The 20,432-nt window shown below is 35.3% G+C and overlaps 1 protein-coding gene across 1 annotated transcript in view; it reads right to left on the bottom strand.

Annotated features, from left to right (window-relative positions):
• The window catches only part of RTE1 (protein REVERSION-TO-ETHYLENE SENSITIVITY-like protein (DUF778)), a 42,578-nt gene extending 24,387 nt beyond the window's left edge, over positions 1-18,191 (bottom strand). The window contains exon 1 of the mRNA XM_089822163.1: positions 17,524-18,191. The gene's annotated coding sequence lies outside the window, so the exon portion shown is untranslated. The remainder of the gene's footprint in view (positions 1-17,523) is intronic.
• Positions 18,192-20,432: the final 2,241 nt, after the last annotated feature.

Below are 20,432 nucleotides of genomic sequence, written 5' to 3'. Positions count from 1 at the left end.
GCTATTAGTGTATCTCAGACAGCTATTAGTGATCGAGTATCTCAGATGGCTTGTCTAAGTATGTTACTCTATATGTTTTGTGATGTTTCATCTTCTTACCATTACTGTCACCAGTGATTATCATTCTTCAGCTCTTAGAATCTTTTCAAGGTGAAATGACTCTCTCCTAACTATTAATATGAAGGCACATTGAGTGTTGAGTTATATGGAATTTATCATGCTCGCTGTCAATGTTGTTAATAAGAGAATTAGACTTTACAGTTATTGATATGTACTGGTATTTTTGTAACCACTGACGAGTATTAATAATGCTAGATGCAATAACCTTTTGGGCTTCCTGCCATTTTAATCTTGGACGGTTTTGTGTGTTGTTAGAGTTATGTGTGTGCAGTGATCATTGGAGAAGGCAAGTGCAATATTATTGTGGCAGAACAAGAGCCAGTCTAGTATTCATTTTCTGTCTTTTTATAATGATTCAAGTGAAGAGAAAAATATTGTCGTAAAGAGATAACTTTTTGTAGAGGATGTCTGAAGGACTGTGATATCTATTGTTTGTTTCACAATGTGTGATCGATTGAACTATGCATGATAACCATATAGGCAGAATCCAAAGAGTCTTGTTCATGTCTGAAAGATTACTCTCAGTGATCTGGGCATGATCAATTTGTTGTGTTTAATCATTTCATTATTGGTAGTATCTGTGTGATACTTAAAGCCTTGTATGTTTGATAGAAAAGCAGCAAGTGTGTTTGAACTGTGATTAAGGAATATTGCTTGATTGTTAAGAGAAAACAAGCGCTGGTGATCTATTCCTGTTTAAGCTTTTGAACTCTGTATTCATTTGAGCTTACAATAAAGGATCTATATTCTGTATGGCTGGGTTTTTCACCATCAAGTGGAGGGTTCCCCCAGGATAATTTTTGTGTCCTCTGTTCTTTTGTCTTCTAAGTTTCAGTGTATTGCATTCCTATTTATTCTGGTTCAAATTTTAACAGAATGAAGGTGGAAAAGTAATCTGGAATAAGGCGAGACTTGCATGCAAAAGAAGCAAGTGAAGCTGATTTTGAGGAAACATTTGCTCTATTGGCATGACTGGAAGCAATCAAAATACTCCTGGCATTTGCAGCATTCAAGAACTTCATAGTGTATCAAGCAGATATCAAATCTGCATTTCTAAATCGAGTTGGAAGAAGTTTACATCGAACAACCTCTAGGTTTTCAACTTTTAGATGACTCAGATTATTCATGCAAATTGAAGCAGGCTCTGTATGGACTCAAGTAAGTGCCAAGGACATGTCATCCTAGGTTGGTCAAGTATCTACAATAGAAAGGATTCAAGAGAGGTAATGCAGATATCAATCTTTCCATAAAGACAAAAGGGAATCATTTGTTGATAGTAGTTGTTCATACTTCATAGGGATAACATTATCTCTGGAAGTAGTAGTGATAATATGTGCAGAAAATTCCAGAATGCTATTCAAAAGGAATTTGAAATGTCGATGGTTGGTAAGTTATCTTTCTTTCATGGTTTAAAAAATTCTTAGTCTGAAAAGGGCAAATTCATATCTCAAACCAAATACATAAAAGAGATATAGAGCAGGTTCAAGCTGTACGAATGAAATCGATAAGTATACCAAATGATTACTGGGTGTAATTTGAGTAAAGATGATGAATCTGCTCCTGCAAATCAGACAGTGTACAGATCAATGATGGTAGCTCATTGCAGTTACTGCATCTAGACTGAATATAATGCAGGTAATCAGAATGGTTGCTAGATTTCAGGTAGTACCTAAGGAAACTCATGTCAAAGCAGTGAAGAGAATATTCAGATATCTAGAAACAAGCTTGGTCTATGGTATCCGAAGAGCACACATTTGAATCTCATTGCATATACAAATGCAGACTGAGTCAGAATTATAGATGACTGGAAAAGAGATAAGTGTTCCATTTTTTTATTTAACTAGAAATGGTGTAACTTCAGTTCTAATCTATCTTGTTAATCTCTCTTGGTTACAGAAAGCAACGAGATAAAGATGTTGCCTTGATGTTACTTATTACGAGGGAAATATGCAGGCTCAGAGGGAGGTTACATCACTATTTTTGTGTCGATCAAAGCCATCCCTGTTAAGAGGGAGTCTTTGTTGAGAGGGTATTTCAATCATTGAATGGATGTTGTTAATGAGTTTCCTTATCTATGATAAGTTATTGATATAGGATATTGCGACTCTTGATGGAAATGAGTATCAGTTGTGATTCTCCTTCTTGTTAATTATGGTATCCTATTTATGTGCAATAAATTAAAGTTATAAGGTCAAACTGATAACTCTTTCACTTATGAGAGATTCATAGTAAGCATCATATAGAGAGAGTCAATGATGTCATCACATTGAGAGATTCCGTAATGGGAGTTGGAAGTCATGTTCAGAGAGTCCATGACTGTCTCAGGTTGAGAGAATCCATGATAAAATGCTAGTTGTAAATCTTACTAACTTGTCATGTTGAGAGATCCCATGACAGCATCAGGTTGAGTGAGACCATGATGAAAGCTGTTTGTGATTCTTATAGATTTGTCATGTTGAGAGATTCAATGACAGCATCACGTTGACCAAGTCCGTGATGAAAGTTGATTGTGATTCTTGCAATTGTTTCATGTTGAATAATTCCATGAATTATGTTTTGGATCAATGTGATCAGAATTTATTAACATTCTTGGTTACAGATTGTGATTCTTGCAATTGTTTCATGTTGAATGATTCCATGAATTATGTTTTGGATCAATGTGATCAGAATTTATTGACATTCTTGGTTACAGATTGTGATTCTTGCAATTGTTTCATGTTGAATGATTCCATGAATTATGTTTTGGATCAATGTGATCAGAATTTATTGACATTCTTGGTTACAGCCTTGTGTAAACAATACGCTAAAGATCTCTCTCACTAAAAGTGAGTGTTGGCAATTGTAGTTGCGATAGAGATCTTTATCTCTAGAAATATGGATGTTATTATCGTTATGGTCACCTTCAAACATTTATGATAAATTGTAATTTTAAATATTAAGACATGTGCCATACAACATGCGTTGAGGCATGGAAATATGAAGAGTTATATTTGAAAAAAAGAGTCATTTTTTGGGAAATTGAAGAGATCTTCAGTTATAATGTGAAAAGTCTCTCTATATGTTATATATATTGCATCATGCGAAAAGCATTGTACACTTGAAAATTTTATGATCAATAAAGTGATATTTTGTTGTGTGCCTAGGTTTTTCCCTTCAATTTCAAAAGGGTTTCCCAAGGTAATTTTTGAGTCTCTTGTATCAATTTTGGTTATTCCTTATTGTTGTTTATCTAATATTTCTGGGCAAATTTAACAAGAGGGTTAACCGGACTATAGACACAACACAAAGCGCCAACCCACAGTAGGGACACCAAACGGTACCCAAAGAAAGATAACAACAAAAAAGAAAGAAAGAGATTGGGAGAAGGACCAACAGGGAAACCCCAAAATCTCACTACAAAACTCGAGCAATAGAGTACCCTGAAACAAAAGAGTAAATCAAAGTGATATCGAGGGGGCCAAACTGCTTCTGAAGCTTACTAGAAGACAAAGAAAAACATTGCTGGAAAGAACCCCTCTAGAGCTTCACAAATTTAGAATGGCTAGAGGGAGGACCAAGATGGCACTTGGTACCACATGCTAAATGAAGCCTAGAGAAGAGAGGGATGATAAGGTAACAAGATTGTGGCTTAACATTGAGTTAAAGTTGAAGTGAGCGGTCTCAAAGCCTCATGGGCTCCTCAAGATAAGTGCAAGACATCTTTAATCTGTGAAACTAAAAAAGGTGGATAGAGACTAGACCTCCACAAAAAGGCAAATGAATCTTGTGTTGATCTCATAGTAGATAAAACATCAAAAGATGAAGTGCTCATCGGTCTCAATCTCCCCAATGCTACTAACTAGCAAGTCTTGTTCTCTCTATCAAGTTGATGATTTGTCTCAATGCCCACTTTGAATTAACCAAGGAGAGTTTGGAGGGAATGCGACAACTAGTGGGATAAGAATAGAATATGGATGAATCCATCCTTCAACTCTACAAAGTGCTCAACATAAAATGTCATCTTAGGGTGAAGACCCCCATGGGGGTTATAACATAAGTAGTGTGGATAACTACCTACATATGTTTGTTTTGATTCACTTGTTCATCTCTTTTATGGATGGGAGGAGGTTGTAAGGAGCATCAAGAGAATACTAGACGGGAGGGAGATAATCCATCTCAATCCCTATGGACCCAAGAAGGGCCAAAGCCTTGGCGAACCAACCATAGACGCAATCCAAAGAAACATAGGCAGCAATAGACTCAAAGGAGCAGTACTCATGGGGCCCTGTGTAAGAATCAACAAAACCACAAAGGTATTGCAACCACCAAACAAGATCAAAGATGGCCCCAAGTCTAAAGGGGCGAGCCCCAAGCTCTGCAAGAAATGGACTGCTTGCACCTAATGATGTGTCAAAGCAAAAGAATATGAATTAGATCAAGGAAGCCCAATCAAATTCCAATAAGGTAAGTCTCCAAACCATGGAGCCACATAGAACAAGACACTGACCAAAGTGTCCATAAGGATCATCTTGGACATGCTTACTTAGAAGTGATGTCAAAACCATTACCTCTTAAGAAGGGTATCCCTTATTGGTGTGCAACATAGGGGAGGGCCTCAAGCTAAACCAAGGACAGAGAACTTAACTCCTAGGTATGTGTAAGAAGAAGAAATCTCAACCCCCACTCCAATAAAGAAAGTGTAGGTAGGAACCTTGAGACAACTGAAAACCGTCACCTTAGTTTTCCCCAAATTAGCAATCAATTGTTGAAAGCCACAAAAGGTCATAAGACCATCAAGATGTCTTTGTAATCCTCCAAAGAGGAGGCAAGAAGAACATTGTTAGTAACGAGCAAAATAAAAATCAGAACATAGAGGAGAAAACAATCATCCACCATATGAGAGTGCACCTAAAGAAACCCCTCCAACTAATCATTGTCAATACCAAATAAAGTAGGGGGCAGGGGCCACTACTTAACACCAATGGTTCTCCTCATGAAGTCAAAGAATTCACAGGGTCCTACGATGACTGAAAACCCTCTCATAAAGTCTCATGATAGTTATCAGAAGAATCTCAAAAATACCAATGTCACAAAGCCTTTGAAAAAGGGTTGTCCTCAAAACAAAGTCAATATAATGAGTTTGTGTTTTTCTATGTATTTTTGTATAGTTGATCTAGGATTTGTCTAAGGAGGTCAGAAAAGAAAAATCCTAGAGTAGGTGGTTTGATTTATGTGTAATCTAAGCAAGGAAATCTGAATTGCATCTCAATCATTGTCCAATTTTGTTGGAAGATCATATACACTGTGTGAGGAAGTATTGAAGGTATAGACCAATAGCAAGTTGTTTATTAAATTTAAAGGTCCACATTCACTGTCTTTTGGTACATTATGTATTGAGTTAGTGCTCAAATCTTGGTGTAGGGATTGGTGTCTCATGTAGGTTAGTGCTTGCAAACATACTCGAGGATTGGGTGTCTCCTATAGGTTGATCCTTACTTTGTATTATAAATAATCTATGTTGTATGGGTTTGGATTTGGCTACTACATCCAAGTAGCTATTCTCATTGTGGGTTCTCCCTACTAAGTTAATAAGTAAAACTGGTGTTCATACACATGAATTAGTGCTTATGTTCCTTATTTGATAAACTAAGTAGATTTTTTTTATGATTGATCCAAATGTGGTGATTGTAAGGTTATTAATGATAATTCATGTTCAATTTAGGATATAACAATTCAGCCTACCCACCCACCCCCCCACCCCAAATTATATGGTTTGCCCTTCACAAGAAACATTTTTCAATTGCTTTAAAAAACAATGTTGTGGCTTAGCTTTATAGGCTGCATCCTAATCTAAAAAAAATGATTGACCAAGAAGATTATCATAAATTTCCAATGGTGCATCATCTCAAGTAAGAAAATATTGTGACCGTCATATTACATGTAACTGAAGGTGCATTGAGCAATGATAGTAGAACTAGCCAAGTGAATAAGTTGAGTGTGTGATTCAACTACCAAACCTAGATGATTTGTAATATATACTGCAATGTTGTTCTTCAAGCTTATAGTGTTCACAATGGCATTGAGAAGATGTCCTTTGAGCGAACACTTCAAATAGAAAGATGTTGTCATTCTCCAACTTCAACTTGTGTTGGCTAAATATTAACAGTCAAGCTTGTTAGAATGTCAATTCTTGTATTCCGTCCTTTCTTTCATCGGGTTTTCTATGCACGGCATTATTAGTTTCCACAGCTATCAACCTTGTGATAGGCTACACCATTTGGTTTAGTCACCTAAGATTTCAAAGAAGGTTGGCCACTGCAAAGTTTTTGTATATTATGCACTAGTTGACTTCGTGCACGTGTTTACTTTAGAGGAGGGCTAGGGAATGAAGCATCTCTCTAATCAAGCTATCCATGTCTCCTAGCTTACAAGCACTGATGACTGCTTCAAATTCAAACATTGGAATTGTCAGTCAGCATAAGTAATAGCAATAGTGACTCATGTTAGAGTAAAAGGTTAATTTATTTCATTAATTAAATTACCTTTACTCCCTTCTTAAGATTTCTCTTTATGCACTTGCATTTCCATTTAATAACTGATTAGTAATTATTTAATGTCATTTACCTCTTAGGGTTTCCCTTTTAGGTTTTTGATCTCCTTCATAAGGATTGATTGGTTGTAAATTCATTCATTATGTTTTGCAGAAGGAAATTCAATCTTCTTGGTTATTGAGCAAACCCTTCTCTCTATCTGCCTTTCTTACTTCCTTGTAACAGGTTATTTGCATGCAGGATATCTAGGGATCTATGAATTTGTTCATCATCAAATTCTTCATGGTATCAGAGCCTTGCAAGCAGCAAGCGGCTGCCTGTTCTTGTTTGAAAATAAAAGAATGAAGGTTTGACAGAACAAATTTGGCATTTTTTGGGTGTTTTCTATGAGAATGGGGGTCTTTGATTTTTGGAGCACTTTGAGGCCAAACATACCTCATGACTAGATTCAGAAGGCATCAAAACCCCCATTTTCAAATAAAATTTGTCAATTTTGGACAACATTGACCTGGGAGGCAAAAAAAAATTGCATACTAGGGTCATACGACCTCTGGCACACACATTGAGGCAGAAAATTCATCAAAATCGCAAAAAAAATAAAAAAGGTGGGTTTTTGACCACTAGTAGTTTCAAATTTACCGCAGCGATTACCAAAACCACTAGCTGCCACAATCACCGCTAGCGGCCAACCGCTTCGGTCACCGCCGCACTGCCATCCAACCACCACCACTCCGCCCAACCTCCACCGCACAGCCAACGGCCACATGGAGGACTAAGGGGCTTAACTATTAGCCTCTTTTCAATTTTTTTTTTAAAGGGTTTTGTCATTTTTTTGGTTTTATGGAGGCCCTGGCAATCTTTTCGCTCTAACTTGAGCATACGAGGGTATTTTTCCGATCCCAAAGTAGCGCCAAAAAGCTAATTCAAAGACGAAGACAATGGTGCAAGTATTTTTTGGATTTTTTTCCAATTTGGTACCTTTTTTTTTGCTCAAAGTCCAATGACGTCTTCGATCTTCTAAAGGGCATAATTTGCTTGTTTTAGCTCCGCTTTCCGATCCAAAAGAAGCACCAAAAAACTCTTCTCAAACCTTATCAAGATTCTTTGTTATTTTCATCAATAGTTCTCAAAGGTACATATGATTCTCAAACTGAAGCTATTTTTTCTCTCTTCTTGTTTACGCATTCCTTCTAGCAGCTAGGATTCGGTTTTTGCATTATGGGAAGTGTTTTGTATTATTATTTTTGTTATTTACATCAGTAAACCAAAACTTTTTCAAAAAACAATCCATCACCTTCTAAAACAATGGCTGAGACCTCTTCTTGTCTAGAACTTCTGACCCCTCATAACTATCACACATAGAAGACCTTGATGACATAGTTTCTTCGATTGAAAGTGTTGTGGTTTTGTTTAGATGCAATGCAGTTAGTTTTATAGAGCGCTTTTGAGATCATGCAGCACAAAAACAAGATGGATGAGGCAATGGGGTTGATTGCTTTACAGGCATCCGACAATCTACAATTTAATCTTGATGGGTGCAATACCCCTCTAGCTATGTGGACCAAGCTTGATGGCTTGTTTGGTACCGTGAATGAGTTCAAGGCACTTCAGATTGAGGCAGAGCTTATGTCTCTTGTACCGGAATCTTTTCCTTCTATTGAAAACTTCTTGATGAAGTTCAAACAACAGAGATTTTTATTGTAGAGTTGTGGGAAAACCAAGACTGACATTGAGAGGATCTTCCTAATCCTTTCTAAGCTTCGTGTAAACTTTCAGATTTTTGCTTCTACCTTCTATTCCACCAAAGATGCTTTGGGTAATAGATTTACCATGCCATACTTTGAGGTTTTTTGTGATCGTTTGACTCAAGAGAAAGCTAAGCTCTCTCAGTTGGATTCTCTCACAAGCTCCAGACTTATGCATCGGTAGCTTGGCCATCTTCTGGGATGAAGGAGAAGACACAGAAATCACATTCTACAATCTCAGATTGATTCTAGACTTCACAGTTCATCAAGGCCACCTCCTCCTAAGAGTGGTAAACCAAAGCCAAAAAGACTAAAGTGTGCTTATTGTAATAAGCCCAATCATGATGAGTCACATTACTATGAGAAGAAGTTAGATGGCTATGCCAAACAGGTTTCAGATTTGACAACTCTCCTTTAGAAGAGCAACATTGATGTTCCTTCTTCTTCTCACAGATCTTCTTCATTATCATCATTTCAGTCAGATGGTAAAGATTTAGGAAAGGGTCATGCACTATGTGCAACTACTACTCCACCCTCTTCTAGATGGTTATTGGATTCAAGTGCTTCACACCATATGGCATCTTCTCAGGATTTGTTCTCTTCTTTTGAGGCTTCTCCTAGTCCGCACATTTTGAAGGGGAACAACACTGTTATGACTATATGTGGAAAGGTTCTATTGACATTGTTGATGGTACATTTCATGATGTACTTTGCGTTCCATCCTTGTCCTCTAACCTTCTCTCTATCTATCAGATTACACACAGTGGGATAGGGAAGACGGTTGAGTTTGCACAAGATTCAGTGCACGTCATAGATAGTGAGACAGGCAATATTGTTGCTACAAGGATTGTTGATCATTCTTCCTAACCATACTCCTCTCGTTTTGGTCCACCATCTCCACTATCGAAGACTCACTCTCCTTCTTCACGAGAGACTATTGAGGTGAAGTCAGGACACTTGAACTTATGTATTGTTCCTGAGACCAATGTTGTGACTTCTACACCTCCACCTCCTATTCAAATTACATCCATTTCACAGGATTACTCTTCAGCATTGCCTATAATTACAGCTCCAACCATCGAGCCACCTACTGCAATTGTTAAGGATATATTAAAGGACACACATCTCCTCTTAGATGACAGATTTAGCACACCTATTATCCCACCTCCATTGGAGATTTCACTTCAAGATTCTCATGCATTCTCCTATGAGCATCAACTAGGACTTCCAGCTTCACCTTAGATTCAAGGGTTTCGCTCTCCTTGTCCACTACGTTTGTTTCTTTTAAATTGGAGTTGCATTGGTATGTTGTTCTACCATTCTAGGGGGGCTATGAAGTTTCAAGCTTCTATCATGGGGGCTTTCATTGTACTTATGATCTTGAGAGAGTCTCTTGAGATATTTCATTTGTCCATCCTTTTCTATTTCTTTTTGGAGGAGGGTTTTTCCCACTGGGTTTTCTCTATTTTTCCATTTCATAGAGATTTGGTTGTGATTGGGTACCTCATTAGACCTTGTTGCCACGACCCAAGTTTTCCTTCAGCATTGCATTGTAGTTTCTTTGCTTTTTTTGCATTGTTTGTAGCTACATTGTTGCTCATCTTAAGGGGGAGTGTTCGAGTAAAAGGTAAATTTAATTTTATTTATTAAATTACCTTTACTCCCTTCTTAAGATTTCCCTTTATGCACTTGCATTTCCATTTAATAATTAATTAGTAATTATTAAATGTCATTTGCCTCTTAGGGTTTCCCTTTTAGGTTTTCGATCTCCTTCATAAGGATTGATCACTTGTAAATTCATTCATTCTATTTTGCACAAGGAAATTCAATCTTCTTCTTTTTTGAGCAAACCATTCTCTCTTTGTCTTTCTTACTTCCTTGTAACAGCTTACTTGCATGCGAGATATACAAGGATCTGTGAATTTGTTCATCATCAAATTCAACTCAAACAAAATCTAGACTCTAGTTAAGGAAAAAAAAAAAAAAGCTATCCATCATGCTCATTTGTCAATATTGACGGCACATCAATAACCTCCCCACAATGATTCAAAAGGAAAACTTAATCGTGACTCAAATCATAAATGTATGAATCAAGCCCACTTATGTGTCTCGACCTTTTCTCAAGAGATTTGCTGCAAAAATTCAGATGTGGGTTGATTTCATAAAACTCATTTGAATAATCTAGAACTGATTAATCATTTTGTTGACACAACAATTGGCATTTTCATGCACGCCTTCTACAGCTGACAATGACATGTGTGGCATCATTCCTGGCAATGGTGGATCTGGGCACACCCCATCTTGAGAAATAAAGAGGATTCTGAAACAAAAGTATTTTTGCTTACAACATTTATTTACTTTTCTTTTGTTGCCTAATGCCTCATTTTACTAGTAGGTAAGGTGATCTTGGAGATATGATATACAATTCTGCCCTTTGTATGGAAGATTCTCATTTAGAGACAATGCATGAATTTTCCAAAATCCACTACAAATGAATTAGCATGCTTCTAGTAAACATTGTCTAATAATCTTTGTTTAAGAATATTTCCTTTTTGTCTATAACCACATACAACCAAGCTACAATCTACATGGACACTAATTGTAGCTAATTTTATTGTTTTGGGTAAGGTCCTTGCTAAAATTCCTCTTAAACCATCAAAAATATAGCCTTGATTTATAAACACAATATTTGCTAGTGAATATGCATACATCAATCACATAAAACACAATGAAGAATTGCTCTTCAAACAACTAAGTATGTTATTTGGAAGAAGCCTTCTGCCATCCACAACAAATCATTTTCATATCACAGAAATGAAAACTGCATTTGCATATCAAGCATAACCTATTAATCACCAAGGAAACAATATCCATGACCTTAGTTACCGGCTTCACATATCGGATCCCGGATCCAAATCCGCACGTGGATCCATGAGGATCCGGGCTAGATCCATAATCCTACCTATGGATCCGTCAAGATCCACGACCCATGAATCCTAACGGATCCACAAGCAGGACTACGGATCCTACCCAGAGCCGCAAATCCTAACAAATCCACAAGCAGGATTACAAATCCTACCCAGATCCTCAAGGATCCACCGCGGATTGACTCCAAAGGAGGCAAAAAAAGGTGTAAAAAGTGGGCCCAATCAATTTTTTTATTTTTTGTCGCCCAAACCCTAAAAACGACTCTCTAAGTCATAATGCAAGTTCATTTACTCTCTATTTTGCTCTCTCATACTTGCTAGTTTGGAGTAAAGTGCTTGGATTCGAAGGAGATCAGTTGTGGAGCTCCATATACCTTGCAAGAAGTGTTTAAGGTATGTATTTCAACCATATTCTTAAGTTCTTTCATAGATTATTAATTTATTTTTAATTTTCCAAATTTTCAAGTTTTTGTGTAAGTGTGAAGCATGGTTTTCTTTCATTTTTTTTTCTAGATTGCAAAAATAAAACAATGAGTAGTCAAAGCTCAGTGGGTGGGGCTGCATCACCAAGCTTCAAAAATTAATAAGGGGTCTCCTTTATGGAGACACACAACAAGAGTCACACAATGTCTTGGGGGTGGGGCATACATATGGAAATGTAATTATTGCAATATACAACATAGAAGTTTCTATTCCCGAATGAAACTACATTTTTTGAGCCCTGTTGGTGAAAGAATTAACATGTGTCAAGGTAGTGATAAGAAGGGAATACCAGCTACACAAATAGCAGCATTAGCAAAAGAGCAAGATGATGCTGATAAAGCAGTTGCAAAAGCAAAACGTGGTGCTTCCAAAAGAACAAATACACCAACACCATCATCCAATCAAACAAGCACAAGAACACATCCTTTTTTGCCTATGCCAACTACAAATGATAAAGATGAAGACCCATCTCCACTCACCCACAAGAAAGGCCCACTAGATAGGGCATTCCAAAATGAAAAGAGAAACATTGCTGATCACAAAATTGGACATTGTTTAATTGCAAATGGTGTTTCATTTAATTTTGTGAGATCACCTTGTTTTAGGGAGATGGTAGAAGCAATATATGAAGCACCCCGTGGTTACAAACCGTTTGGTTATGAGAAGTTGCGTACTATCATATTACATGATGACAGGAAATCTATTGAGGCTGAACTTCAACCAATAAGAGATTCTTGGGTTTAATCGGGTGTGTCTATTATTTCAGATGGGTGGAAAGATTGTAAAAACCGTCCATTGATCAATGTTATTGTTGTATGCCCTAAGGGGGCAATGTTCTTGAAGGCAATTGATTGTGAAGGGCAAGTGAAAAATTCAGAATTTATTTCACGCATTCTCATTGATGCCATAGAGTCAATGGGTCCTAATAATGTTGTCCAATTGGTCACAGACAATGCAAAAGTTTGCAGGCCTGCAGGATAATTGTACAGTCTAGATATAATCATATCTTTTGGACACCATGCACCATCCACTCTCTCAATTTGGTGATGAAAGCAATTGGTACCGAAATAGATTGGGTGAAAAAGATATATGAGGAAGTTGAAGAGATTCAAATGTTTGTGACAAATCACCACATGTCACAAGCAATTTTTAGGAGTTTCTCGGACAAGGAGTTTTTAGGAGTTTGTGACAAATCACCATATTAAAATTTGTATATTTAATATATAATTGAATATTATTGGATTCCATAAATTTTTTTGTTGTTTACATCAACATGTTATAATTTTTAAATGTATTACTAACTTGAGTTTCACATGTTCTTAGGTTGTTGAAACCCGCTTAGCCTTTCACACAATCATCTTGAGACGACTTGTAAAAGTAAAAGAAGCATTGAAACATATGGTCATCAGCCCCCAATACGGCGTTTGGAAGAATTCCAATATAGCAAGGGTCTTAAATGTGAGAAGAATGATACTAGATGAGGATTGGTGGGGTCTTGTAACTTATGTGTTGGAAGTCACCAATTCAATAATGGCAATGCTTCGCTTTGCAGACAGTGATGAGCCATGCCTTGGGGATATTTATGATTCCATGGACACTATGTTGGAAAAAATTAAAATGCTAACTTCTACACTCTTTTACAACAATTTTTTATTTGAGAGATACCTGGATTCTAAAGTTTAAATTGACATATTCACTAATTATAATTATTATTCATATCTCATATGCTAGGTCATACAGAGGAGGGAGAATAATCCTGAGGACACCCTTTACAAGAAGGTGGAAACAATTGTTCATCATCGATGGAACAAGATGACCACACCTTTGCACCTCCTTCCATATGCTCTATCCTTGATGTACTGTAGTTCTTACCAAATGCTTGTGCTTATTTTATCCAATGTTTGTGCTATTGATATTTGATAGTGTTCAATTGTCTTTTGTTATCCCTAGGTACTCTAGTGCAAATGTACTTCGCCTTCCAGGTAGAGTGCCACCATTTACAGATGTAGAGGTTGCAAATAGATATAAGAGGTCACTGGCTAAAATGTTCCAAGATCCAGAGATTGGGGCAATTGTGAGGAGTGAATTTGTTGCCTCCATCTCAGCTAAGAATTTCCACCCTATTGCCATAGCAGACCAAAGCAAGATGGATGCCATCAAATGGTGGTACCTTCATGGGCAAGCCTTCATGTACCTCCAACCTCTTGCCATAAAGGTCCTATCCCAAGTAAGTTTGTAAAATTTATCACCTAAAGTTGATTTATTAAGCTTAAAGTTAACACTTTCAATTCCTTGAATTTATTATTTAATTTATTTATCTTGATTGTTGTATTGATAATTTTTTATTCCTCTTTAGGTTGCCAGCTCTTCTGCAACTAAGTGAAATTGGAGTACTTACTTCTTTATCCACTCAGTCAAACGCAACCGATTGGCTCCAAGAAAAGCAGAAGACCTTGTGTTCATTCACAACAATTTATAGTTGTTGTCACAGAAGGATCCAATGTACAAGAAGGGGTCCGAAAAGCTTGGGATGTAGCACCCGAGACTCCTGATTTAGATATGACCATCCAAAATCTTGCTAGATCCCTGTTGATTGATGTGGATGATGAGGAGGAAGATCATGAGTACACAATACCCTCTACTACTAGTGGTTTGGATTCCTCTACTAATACAGATGCAGCACTTGTAGCTCATCAGGACCCCTCTGATGTGGATTTTCTTGAAAATCCATTTGATGATTAAATCAAAAACTTTAGTCTTGACTCTTGACTCATTTATGAGTAAATCATGTTACAAACTTTAAGTTTAATGATCTATATTTTGAATGTTACAAACTCTCACTTTCAATAATTCAATGTGAATGTGTTGATTTTCTTTATAATCATGAAAATATATTAATTATCATGGATCAAGCATACTAGATTCATAGATGCATACTAGAATCACAGATTCATACTATGAAAAGTATGTATATATATATGTATGTATGTATGTACGTATGTATGTATGTATGTACACATATATATATAGATATATACATATATATAGATACATGTTCATATAGATATATACATTTTCAATTGTCTTTTGTTATCCCCAGGTACTATAGTGCAAATGTACTTCACCTTCCAAGTAGAGTGCCACCATTTACAGATGTAGAGGTTGCAAATGGATATAAGAGGGCACTAGCTAAAATATTCCAGGATCCAGAGATTGGAGCAATTGTGAGGAGTGAATTTGTTGCCTTCATCTCAGGTGAGAATTTCCACCCTATTGCCATAGCAGACCAAAGCAAGATGGATGCCATCAAATGGTGGTACCTTCATGGGCAAGCCTTCATATACCTCCAACCTCTTGCCATAAAGGTCCTATCCCAAGTAAGTTTGTAAAATTTATCACCTAAAGTTGATCTATTAAGCTTAAAGTTAACAATTTCAATTCCTTGAATTTATTATTTAATTTATTTATCTTGATTGTTGTATTGATAATTTTTTATTCCTCTTCGGTTGCCAACTCTTCTACAGCTAACTGAAATTGGAGTACTTACTCTTTTATCCACTCAATCAAACGCAACTGGTTGGCTCCAAGAAAAGCAGAAGACCTTGTGTTCATTCACAACAATTTATAGTTGTTGTCACAGAAGGATCCAATGTACAAGAAGGGGTCCGAAAAGCTTGGGATGTAGCACCTGAGACTCCTGATTTAGATATGACCATCCAAGATCTTGCTAGATCCCCGTTGATTGATGTGGATGATGAGGAGGAAGATCATGAGTTCACAATTCCCGCTACTACTAGTGGTTTGGGTTCCTCTACTGATACAAATGCAGCACTTGCAGCTCATCAGGACCCCTCTGATGTGGATTTTCTTGAAAATCCATTTGATGATTAAATCAAAAACTTTAGTCTTGACTCTTGACTCATTTATGAGTAAATCATGTTACAAACTTTAAGTTTAATGATCTATATTTTGAATGTTACAAACTCTCACTTTCAATAATTCAATGCGAATGTGTTGATTTTCTTTATAATCATGAAAATAGATTAATTATCATGGATCAAGTACACTAGATTCATAGATGCATACTAGAATCTGAAAAGTGTATATATATATATATATATATATATATATATATATATATGAAAAGTATATATCTATATATCTGATTCACGTACCCAAATCAGATTCATGTCACAAATTGGCAACTAAATCCATGACTCTTCCTGTTTCTGCAATTAAATCTCAGATCTCAAGTTTATTGGTTTACATTTACAAATCTCTCTTTTACTTTTCCAAGTTGTAATCTTGTTTTACAAATTCTAGGATCATTTGTTTTTCAAGTTTTCTGGCTGATATTCTTTTAGACTTGGCCTATAGAATCATCATATGACAGTTCATTTTCTAGAATTCCAAACCAATCAGTATTGATTTTTTTTTTTTTTTTTTTTTTCACACCCCATTTAATATTAACTCTTTTGTATTGCTCTCCCACCACCGTTGATCTGCACAGGGATTCGGCAAACTTGTCTACCTTTAATGCAATAGAATATCGTCTTCCTCAGTGTGTCATATATCCAGTATTTCCTAGATTCCAAAATACTTACCAAAACACATTAAACATAAAGAACATCAGAATTTGCATAGGAGAAGCATGATTCTGGAACAATCAGATGCCTAATAGTAGCGGCCTAACTGTATCAGAAAATTAAAAACTGAAAATGTGTGATTAAGGATCTTAAGGGATAGGAGAAGTATATCTTGGAAACTTTGAGTTGTCAATTAGTACAAATCACAATGGCTACAGCTATGATGTGTAATGTGAAAATCTACGCTTAACGAAATTCAACAGCGACAGCCTAGTAAGGAGAGACCCTAATCATTAACCCCAAATGACAATAATAAAAAACGTGTCCGAGCAGCCACAAGAGTCATAGGTAGGTTCTTTCGTCCAGGGTGAAGACTTTCCAAGCAAGAACGTGAAAACTGAACGTACATTTCTGGCGGCTTCCATGCGAATGCATGGTTGTTCTACTAATTAATTGCCTCACAATACATAAAAAATTAAAAATCAAATCAAAACCCAGCCCCTTTTTTCACAATAGCAGAAAAAACAGATAAAGTGCTCTGTAAGTGTTAAATTAAAGATCATTTTGGCAAATCTCAACCTAAAACAATACAACCGGGTAAATGTTTTAAAAACTTTACAAATAGGAACAATTTTGCAACTCAACGGCTCAAACAATGCAATAGGCAGGAACCACCAAACCCAACCCGAGTGCTAATTTCTCAAATTTAACCCAAAGAATCCACGACAACCAAACCAGCCGCCTCATGATACAAGACTCTTTTCCCGCTACACCGAAAATAAATAAACAGAATTTATGAAAATAAACAAACAAAACCCCATAATGCCTGCATGAATCAAAAAAAGCAATCGTCACTCCACTGCGTATATAAATCTACACCAGAATTTCATGTCCGGAAAGGTAGAAAATATAAAAACCCACCAATTCGTGGGTAAAGAAAAAGCAAACCACTCACGATTACCCAGATCATAGCCCAGTACATAAAATTCCAAATAATTATGGTCAAAACTACTCATCTTACAACTAGGCATTCATATGAAGACTCTTCTGAACACGCAAAAACCCACACCATTGGGCCTTAGGAAGAGGAAAAATATTTATAGCGTCATTAAACCTATCCATAGAGAAATACCTGCAGCTGGATTGATAAAAATGCAAAGTGATCAGTTTTGCAAAGCAGCTCAAATTCTGCAAAAATGGAATAACGCCTTTGTGAAGGAAAATCTGCTCGAATTATATCATAAAAAGCGCTACTGTATGCAAATCAAAAACTTCGCGTCCAGTGGTCACCGGTTCAAATCCCAGGAAGCCACGCAGGTCCAAAGACATTATTCCCCCTAAACAGTTTAATGTCAAATCAGAATATTAAAAACAACAGATGCGGATGTGATCAGCGCTTCTTCTGGGGCCATGGACGAAATTGACCAGATGCATGAACATGAACACGTGAACATGAACACGAACACGCTCGCCCAATATTCCCACCAACAGACAAATGATCAATTTACTTCAAACCAACTCGCAATTAGTTCCTCGTAACTTCTCGATCTATTTTAAATGGCCTTTCTAACACTGTAAATTTTATTTTCCTCCTATGATGTCATGGATTTGCCGCCTTCTGGGTTCGGATGTTTCCAGGGTTTTCGTTTCACTCTATTCTTCGATGGTTGACAATTTTGATTGTAAAGTGGGATGTATTTTGGTGGGAGTCCATTGTATTTGAGCGTGAAGTCACCTTTCTTAAAATTCCAATCGTGTGAAATTGATGTTGCCTCTCCTTTTTTCTGTTGGGGGATTTCAAAGTCGGACATTTTCGATGTCTTGCATTAGGTCATGGTGATACGGATGTTGCATATTCTACTTATATGCATTTGATATTTAATAATGTCATGGGTGCGTTTTGTTTTCTTTTATTGCTAATAATTTGTTGCTAATAATTAATTTTGTTTCTTTTAAGTGCGACTGATTATTAGGTTTTCTTACTTCAATTTTTTGATAAATATATTTTTACTACAATTGTTAACTCCTAGCAAGAATACTTATGCATTCATGTTATGCTAATATGACATTAATTTAACCAATCAAATCAAAGAATTTAAAAATTTATATGCAACTTACAATGTGTGTATCTATTTTTCATTTTTCCTTATTTTATAAATGACATTTCGTGCTCATTCTATTGGTCCATACTATTTTTGGTAGGGAGAAAAATCAATTTTCCTTAACAAAAATTCACATATTTTTTCCAACAACAATGACGTCATGCATTAATGATAGCTTTATCTTTTTCACAATTGTGACAAATTGATTAAAGTTTCCAAAAAGTAATTATTTTATCTTCCACCTAAATGCATGTCTAATCAACAATAATAACTAAATCATTTTTCTTACCAAAGATTGTAAACATATCAATCTATTATTATTAACATCTTGTGATTTTAAGTTTATTTAAAATCTTACTTAAAAACTAACTATCATTTCATTTTAAAATACATTTACTTAATTTTTTATTCACAATAATTTAAAATTATTTTATTCTAATTTTAAAATTGTTTTTTATTCTAAATTATAATTAAATTAATAAATAATAAAAATATATTTTTAAGAATATAATTATCTGATAAATTTTTACTAAAAATATTTATAAATTTTGTTAAAAAATTAAATTTAGTTTTTAATGTTTTATATTTTCTATTTTAAATATATTTATTAGTTTTACATTGTCCCTTACTTTTGTCAATCGTAAAATGCTAATTTTGTTCACACTATGTTTAACTAGCTATTTTTTCCAATCTTGTTTTAATTCTTTTTTACATTTTAAAATTTGTAAAATTGATATTGTTCTTTAAACTTACTAACTCTTTTGTTGGTTTGGATCAAGTAGTCAACAATTTATTTTTTTTAATTTAATATTTGAATTTATATTGGAAAAGGTAGAAACGAATACTTCATTGATTTAACTCAATTTTATAATTGTTATTTAAATATTTCTTAAAATAACATAATCCTTAATCTTTTTTTTTTTGAATTCTCTTCCAACTATCTCTATTTAGTGTCTGTATAATAACATGTCATTCTTTCTCTTTTAAATCTCTTTATATCCTTCATTTCTATCTATAAATCTCTGCTATCATTATCTCTCTTTTCAATTTGTCTTCATATATATAAATCTCCATTTTCCTTCTTTTAGATAACTATTACAACAAATATATCTCTTTCAACTCTCTCTTCATATATTTTACTCTCTAATTTCCTTATTTCCTAACTATTGGCAAGAACTTTGACACAATGTGTCTCTTGTTTAATGTGTAAATTTGGTGATGGTTTTTTTTTAAGTTTGTGAATGTATTTGGTTTTGGAGATAATATTGATTGGGTTGTGTGAATTACAAATAACTATATTAATTGTAAATATTGAGAGGACTTTAATTTATTATATAACAATTATGGCACACAACAATTTAATACTATGTTATTTCTTTTATTACTTGTATTTTGGCAAATGTGTTCAAATTGAAAGATGATAATATTAATTGTGTTGTATAAATCACAAATAACTAGATTAATTGAGAGTTTTGAAAGAAAGTCCAACCTAAGTAAATGAAAAAAATATTATATGTAGTATGCATCTCAATTTTTAGTATATATAGTTGCTAGGTTTTGTAGTAGAAACTTCCATTTCAAGATAATTTTACAATTATCTAATGGGTAATTTGTAATCCTTATATTCTTATTTTGTTATTTATATTTGTGGATATTTAGTTTTGCTTACCTGATACTTGCATGTGTATGGTTTGTGTGTGTGTTTTACATTTTTGTCAAATGTGCTTGATGTGGTATGATGGGAGGAAGCCGTAGACACCTATGAGTCAAGATCTACATGTTTTACTGTTCCCCACCATTGTATGTTTATTTAGATATATATTAAACTTACATGTTCAACTTTTATACAGGTATTGGGCATCGACTTTTCTGGATTGCAAGGATGAGTGTGTCATATTACAATATCTCAATAGTAAGGGAGACGAGATAATGTTCAGGT

Source organism: Cupressus sempervirens, chromosome 1, assembly GCF_028749045.1.
Source record: "Cupressus sempervirens isolate cs-2001-9-10 chromosome 1, ASM2874904v1, whole genome shotgun sequence".
Classification (NCBI taxonomy): domain Eukaryota; kingdom Viridiplantae; phylum Streptophyta; class Pinopsida; order Cupressales; family Cupressaceae; genus Cupressus; species Cupressus sempervirens.
Note: the sequence above shows the minus strand (reverse complement) of the source record. Positions and strands in the feature narration are given on the sequence as shown.